Source organism: Brassica napus, chromosome C7, assembly GCF_020379485.1.
Source record: "Brassica napus cultivar Da-Ae chromosome C7, Da-Ae, whole genome shotgun sequence".
In the NCBI taxonomy this organism is placed as follows: Eukaryota; Viridiplantae; Streptophyta; class Magnoliopsida; order Brassicales; family Brassicaceae; genus Brassica; species Brassica napus.
Window position 1 is genome coordinate 7,693,774 of NC_063450.1, and position 8,566 is coordinate 7,702,339.

Sequence of the window (8,566 nt, forward strand, 5' to 3'; positions counted from 1 at the left end):
TTCACAGCAAAACAAATGTCAGGTCTAGTTATGGTTAGATAAATCAATTTGCCAACTAGTTTTCTATAGAGTTTAGGATCCTGATAAGATTTGTTGTCTTCAATCTCCCCCTCTCGTGGGACTTTGTAGCCATCCTCCATAGGCATTCTTGCTGTCTTGCCTCCATAAGCACCTGCATCTTTCAAAAGATCAAGTGTATACTTCCTTTGGGACATAAACAAACCTTCCTTGGATCTACATATCTCAATTCCAAGAAAGTATTTCATTTCTCCCAAGTCTTTAATCTCAAACATGGATTTAAGGAACTCCTTGGTTGCTGTGATACCTTCCTTATCACTTCCTGTGATAATGATATCATCAACATACACAAGTAGTGCGATCATACCTGAGGGGGTAGTGAGGGTGAAGAGAGTGTGATCTAGCTCAGACTTCTTGAAGCCTCGGCCATTAAGGGTAGTGCTCAGCTTGTTATACCAGGCTCTTGGTGATTGTTTCAGCCCATAGATAGCTTTCTTCAGTCTCAACACATTCCCTTTCTTTACTAAGTGTTCCAAGCCTGGAGGTGGATGCATATACACTTCATCCTCAAGCTCTCCTTGTAGAAATGCATTCTTCACATCCATTTGCCATAAGCCCCATCCAAGATTCACAGCCAAGCTTAATACAATCCGGATTGTGTGTAGTTTAGCCACTGGTGCAAAGGTCTCAATGTAATCTTCTCCATATGTTTGAGTAAAGCCTCTTGCAACCAGTCTTGACTTCTTTCTCTCAACCTGACCATCAGCCTTATACTTGATTGTGAAGATCCATCTACTAGTCACAGCTTTCTTCCCTTTAGGTAACTCACTCTCATACCAAGTATCATTCTTGATCATGGCTCCTGCCTCAGCTCCAACTGATTCCTTCCACTCCTTGTCTTGTATTGCCTCTTCATAGCTTCTTGGGATATAACCCTCATCCAGATTTACCATAAATGCGCAATGTGCTTTAGGATATTGAGCAAAGGAGCACACAGCTTGAGAAGGATGCTCCACTGCTTGGGCATTGTAGTACACTCTCGTGTTTACCCAAGAGGAAGGATCCTTCCTCACTCTTGTGCTTCTCCTCAGTTCTGGCTGTTGAACTCTCACAACTTGCTCTTGAACATCCGGTTCTTCTTCTACATCCTCAACTGATGCTTCTACTTCTCTTTGTTCCTGCTCACCTTGATTGTGAGAGCCTGAACTCATCTCCCTTTGTTCCTGATTCAAGCCGGCTCTATCTCGGCCTAAACTTGTCTCCATTCCTTCCTCATTCAAGCCGGCTCCTTCTTGGCCACTTTCTTGAACTTCAGGCTCATTTCCCCCCTCACGATCATGGTGAGAGTCTCCATGTTGTCCCCTTTGACCAGAGTTCTGATCCTGGGACATCTTGATCCCTAGCCCCTCTAGGATAATCCTTAACACCCCAGCCTTATCTGAGGTGAGATCCTTCAAGTCTTCCTGATTCTTCTCATCATAATACCCACGGGATTCAATGAACTTTACATCTCTAGATGTAAGTACTCTTCTTGTGACAGGATCATAACATCTATAACCCTTTTGAGTGGTTGAGTATCCAATAAACATGGCTTTGGTGCTTCTAGCTTCAAGCTTGTTGCGCAGCTCTCCCGGGATCAACACATAACACAAGCATCCAAAGACTCTCAAGTAATCTAGAACCGGCTTGTGTTTGTTCAATACCTCAAATGGAGCGTGTTCATCCAAGACTTTGGTAGGGGTCCTGTTGATCAGATAACATGCTGTGGAGACAGCATCACTCCAAAACTTCTTGGGAACATTTGCTTGAAGCATGAGAGACCTTGCCACTTCCATTAGATGCCTGTTCTTTCTCTCAGCCACACCATTTTGCTGAGGAGTATATGGGCAACTAGTTTGATGAAGTACTCCATGCTGAGCTAGGTGCTGCTTGAATGCCAAGCTTGTATACTCTCCTCCATTATCTGATCTAAAAATTTTAATCTTTGCATGATAATGGTTAGTCACATAAGCTTGAAAGTTTTTAAATGCATCAAGTACCCTATCTTTGGTTTGAATTAAGGTTAACCAGGTGTATTTAGATTTTTCATCAATGAATGTGACAAAGTATTTATAATTATCCCTTGACAAACAAGGTGCAGTCCACACATCAGAATGAATCAAATCAAAGCAATTTTCATAAACTGTTGAAGATTTTGGAAACACATTCTTACAATGCTTGCCTAAGATACAAGCTTCACAATCTTTATTCTCATAAATAACACCTGGTACCATTAAGTTCAAAGGTTTAGCATGAGGGTGACCTAGTCTAGCATGCCACAATGCATTCTTATTCAAACTAGAGACAGAATCAGAAGCAAATGTAAATGAACAACAATGACTAGGAACAGGAGTAAGATCTTCAAGTAAATAAAGGTCTCCTTTAGTAACTCCTTTCCCAATCATCTTGCTGCTCTCAATATCCTGAAACTTCACATCATTAGGACTGAATATAACATTACATTGCAAGTCAGTAGTGCATCTCTTAACCGACAATAGATTAGATGTAAATTCAGGCATATAGAAGGCTTTAGATTCTTTTTCAAACAACTTAAGTTTTCCTATTCCTTTTATGGGAATCTTATCACCATTAGCAATCATAACATGTCCATTTGCAGGTTGAATGTCCTTAATCAATCTAGTGTCACTTATCATGTGATGAGATGCACCAGAATCAACTATTAATGCTTTAGACATGTTTCTAGCAATATGAGCTTGACAGAGAATACTAGCTGGTTTATATCCATTTCCTATACTCTTGAGTATACTTTCAGTCCTATCAAGTCTAGGTTCGTTCTCAACACAATCAGACACACTCTTAATCATAGATGCACCAAATGAATAACCAAGGTTGATACTACTTTTGTTACCGTTTTCCTTGAGCATCTTGATGAGAGCATCCATGTCTGAGCGCCGGATGTAGTCATTGCTGTTTGAACCTCCAGTGTACGCCACCAGCGACTTTCCATCACCCACCTCACGCACTTCTCCTTCACTTGTCCTGCTTGAGGAGCCAGCACCCATAGAGCTCTCAGTCATGTGTGCTCTTGCTTCCTTCTCCTTTAAGAACTTAGCCGGCTTTAAGTGAGGGTGGAGTATCCAGCATTGACTCTTCTTGTGTCCATGCTTCTTGCAGTGATCACAATTCCCATTGAACCTCTTGTCTTCATACTTGCCATGAGCCGCCTTGTTAGCTTGAGGAGCTTCAGTCTGATCCACTTGGGACGCATGATTCGCCAATGTGAGCTCTCCTTTGCCTCCAAACAGCCCAATGGAGCCTTGTTCTTTTTGAATCTGTGAACACACGTCCTCTAGGTCAGGTAGCTTATCAGCTCTTAACATGTGCTTGATGAGACTGTTGTAGGCCGGGTTTAGTGTGAGCAGCAAGCCAAACACCTTGTCTTGCTCCCGCCTCTCATTCAACTGATCTGGATCAGTTGTACTTGGCCTCAACATCTCTAGCTCTGACCACAACGCCCTGAATCTTCCCAAATGCTTGGTGAACTCCATGTCTTCTTGTGCAAGGTTGTTGATAGCTTGCTTTACCTCAAAGACACGGCTCAGGTTCGAAATGTTCCCATACACCTTCTTCAAGGTGTCCCACAGCTCCTTGGCTGACTCACAGTAGCTGTATGCCTCCAATATCGCTGGCTCCAACGACCCATGAAGAACCGACATCACTACCATGTCTTCCTGCTGCCACTTATCTACAGCATCAACTGAGACCCCCTCTTGGTCTTCTTCCTGAGTAATGAGCTTTGGAGCTTCACCGGTTGTGATATGACTCCACAAGCCCTTACTCCCAATGGTTGTCTTCACCAGCCGGGACCAAACCAAGTAGTTGCTTCCCTTGAAGGTAATCGCCACTTTCATCTTCATGTTCTCCATCTTATCACAGCTTAACTTCAAAAACTTGAGAGGGATGGAGCTTTGAACGGATGACTCTTGTATGGATGGACCTTAACTTGTTTGGAACTCGCGCACACTCCAAATGAACACCCTTGAGCTTTGATCTTCCTCGGATGGCTTCAAAGCTTCAACTTTGTTCTTCAGTGTCTCAAAATAAGAACTCAGATTCTTTGGAACCTGGCTCTGATACCATATAAGTTTTAGATAATCTGAGTTTGTATGTGAAAGAGTAGAATGATTTAGGATGAATAAGGAGATGATTATGTGATTAGATGACTAATGAGGAATCATTATGGAACAAGTAGAGTAATCAATTGGATAGAACTGTCTGGTCTCTTATTAATGAGAAGATTACATATTTATACTTAGAGGACATAGGGTTTTCGAAATGGGTTAAGGCAGCTCAAGCATGTGAAGTCAAATGGTAAGGGCTGGCTGGTTTTGAATCCGTCCAATAGGGGCCATCACACGTTTGATCCCTTTGGCATCTTGGATCAGATGCCAAACACCTTTACAGCCTGTCCCAGCTGTAAAGCCGCGCCTCCTCTTATCCATAAACGGTCATCTCCTTTCTTTGGCTGTGACCTTCCCTTTGCATAAGTGTCTTTGGCCTTTCCCTCCTTCTTGTTGTTCAACCTCCTATTTACCGTGGTAACTTCAGATGGTACGGACATGGTAACTCCGTACACTTCACCCTAAGTTTGCACCACTTCAGAATGTGAAGAAAGGTCGAGACCCAAGTGATCTTGGTTGAACTGATCCGTACGGTTTGTACCGTCCGTACCATTCTCCCAATGCGTCTCTCACTTCAACCTGAGCTTCATCTCCTCATCCCTTTCATTACCCAAGTCTCTCTAAGCCTTCATATCAACTCCTCATCTCAACAACCACCGCCAACTCAAGAGAGCAAGATTGAGGAGATGCTTGATAGAGTTCTAGAGGGACAGCAGCGCATGACAGTGGACATCAATGGGAAGATTGATTCTGTCTACACCAACCTGAACACAAAGTTTGAGACTTTGAGCACTCATGTGAAGAAGCTGGAGATGTAGGTTGTTCAGACATGAGAAGCTGTTAAGAGGCAGGGAGCCTTGACGAGAAGGGTAGAAGACGATGTGATGAAGCACCACGTGAATGCCTTCATTGGGGATGATTTCTGGCAAGTGGTGAAAGAAGAGAAGCTGCAAGAAGGAGATTTCGAAGTAGAGAGTCTGATGAACATCGATCGACAACACCTATGGAGTCATCCGCATCTTGCAATGCCGTGAGGATCATGACTCACGAGGAGTTCGTAGCAAAATACCCACATCCGCCCAGCCCTGTCTACGTGAAGATCGATCGACATCAGGCGCCCGTCATCGATCGACATCCTGAGCCCGTCATCGATCGACATCCTGAGCCCGTCATCGATCAACAACAGGAAACCGTCATCGATCGACAACCACCAGCGCCTATCGATCGACGAGCACCTATTACGTACCGAGTGCAGATGCCAAAGATAGATGTTGCATATCTTAATGCACTCAGGCCCAAACCCAAACCTTCAGAAAACCCACCAGAGGCCGCCAGGACACCTTCAGATGATGGGGTAGATCCTATGGAGGTTCATAGGGTTCTTATGGGAAGAACCATAAGGAAAAGAAAGGAGAAAGTGGAAAAACATCTGTAGAAGGGGGGCTAATACAAAGGAAAAGGAAAGTTTCCAAAAAATAGTCTTCACAATTCCTCTAGAAAAGCCATTCGATGAGGCTTATTATACCCACAGATTGTGGATGCTCTTCAGAGAAACCAGAGAGACAGAAGAAGACATTAGGAGAATGTTCTGTGCAGCTAGAGAGCAAATGAGAAAGAGGGTTACATTGAAGAAGAAGAGTGATCCTGGGCAATTTGCAATACCATGCACGGTGAAGGGTAATGAATTCCCACATGCCTTGTGCGACACAGGAGCATCAGTCAGCATCCTACCTAGGGTTATGGCAGACCATCTGGATCTGCAGGTGGAGTCTTCCAAGGAATTGTTCACTTTTGTGGACTGTTCTCAGAGAAACTCAGGAGGGATTGTGAGAGACCTAGAGGTGCAGATTGGTAATGCCCTAGTTCCAGTTGATTTCCATGTCTTGGACATCAAGCTAAACTGGAACTCTTCTTTATTACTTGGGAGAGCGTTCTTGTCAACAGTGGGAGCAATGTGCAACCTGCAAACCAACCAGTTGTTCCTAACGCTCATAGATCCTCATGCCCACTACAACCCTATTCCAGTCAAGAAGCCACAGACGACCCCCAGAAGAATCAATGATCCAGGAATCATTGCAGCATGCCACTGTGGAGCTGAGTACGAGACAGAATATTCGGCGTTGATCGAAACTCAAACTGCAACATCGATCGACAGTGCCCATCAAAAATCGACCGACACACCAACGGAAGAATCGATCAACCGTAGTCTAGAAGAATGGGAGAACGAGTACTACAACCCCACTATGGCAGCATACACCAGACAAAACATGCATACGGAGGAGTATGATGAAGACTATGAGGAGGAACGAGCTACCGAGTACAAAGCCATTCTTGATGAGGACGATAAACTTCTAGATCATTCCTCTTGGAAAAAGAATGCACCATCGATCGACAGCACAAGCTCGCCATCGATCGACACTCAACCTCATCAGAGAAATCGAAAACGAGCATCGACCGACATCGCCTACTACCCATCGATCGACACTAACGTCGACGCTACCTGAGACAAAGATTACTCAATTGGAAGTTAGGCAGATGATCGCCATCACGAGAGCTACGTAGTAGAGATAACATACCATTATCAAGGGGCCAATGATCTTCATGAGGGTTTTAATTATGAAGAACTTCTCAACATAAAAAGATGCGATGAAACAAATCAGAAACAAGCAGAAGCTGCTTGGGGAAGAACACATTTCAGCCATCCGATCGACAGAGCTATTCCTCCATCGATCGACATCAATCCTTCAACATCGATCGACATCAACCATACAACATCGATCGACATCTGTCTAAAACCAAAACCCACTGTAAGCGAAAAAGATAAATCTGATAACCAGTATCTAATTCCAGACGAATTTGGTATTTTCAGGGACCCAGATGGCTATGCAAAAGCAATGGATGGACGTACACTGCACGTATCTCGAGAGGATATTGCTGACATCCTTCAGACAGCCAACGGGGCATACAACCTCTTCATGCAACAACGAACTATTACAGAACACCAGCAGAGGGTTACAAAGGAATTCTATGACACAGCTGGTGGGATAGATAAAAGCTTCAAACAGGGTCTCGATATCCTACTCAACCATCGATCGACGTTGACGTCTCAACATCGGTAGACAGACGTCCTGAATTTGGCAGAAGAGCTTTTGATCTTTTTGGAACCAGAAAATTCTACTGGGAAGAGAAGGATGAGTATGGAATCTACAGAGATGATCAGGGATACGCCAGAGACGTAGATGGACACACCATATATCGGAAGACTTCTGGAAAGAGCTTCGAGAGATGAGCCCAACTACATATGCCTTCCAGAACATGCTAGCTCATTCACACAAACCAAGCTAGTACCAAAGATCTACACCAAGGACGAGATCAATGAGATGTTCTATGGAATCTGCGGAGAACAAGAGAAGAACAAAGAAGACTTCCAGATGAAGCTTGATGGAGTCTACTATCCATTGAATGATAGTATCATTTGGCTAACTAATTGCATGGAATAGATGAGGCAAGACATAGCCAGAATTCAGCGTGCGAACGACGTGTCTTGCTCTATATCGATCGACAGACATCGACAAGCATCGGTCGATAGTCGCTTACATGCATCGATCGATAACCGCTTACCAGCATCGGTCGACGACAACCCACCACACTCACATACGATGAAGTCTCAACCAGATTTTCACACCAGGGGAGAGATAGATCAGTTCGTAGAAGGGATCTACAGAGCTCTGGAAACTACAGAAGAGAGGCTTGACATGAGATGTGATGACATCTATTTCCCAATGGATCTTAGCATTAGTGCTTTGACTTCCAAGATAGAAGCTATTCAACGGGAATAAGTGGATATTTAGAGTTACATTGCCCGTCGACCAAAAGCAACCGCATCGCTCGACAGAAGCAACAACATATCAACCGACATTCGTCACCAGAAATCGGTCGACGATGCTAGAAACCGAGGCCGGCTAGTACAAAAGGTGACATCAGACATGTTTGGCACACATAACCATGGAGAGGAAATCTCAGTTGACACATACGCCACAGTTATGAGACATCAGTTCAATCTTGAGAGTCTTGGAGATAGATTGCAGAAGATAGAAGATGCAACTACAATAATGAAGGATAAATGGCGTAGAGGAAATGAAGCAATGCGAGACTTCACTGGTACATGGTTCAACAAGCGCAGAGAAGAGATGGAGACTTGTTTCCCAACAAGTGCCAGCTTTCAACATTACTAGCCCAATCACCTCCAAAAGTCTAGCTAAATGACTATAACAAAGCGATGAGTGGGAGGCAACCCACTATTAGGTAATATTTATTTATTTTTTATTAATATTCTATTTATGATGGTTTTTAATTATTGAAGGTCA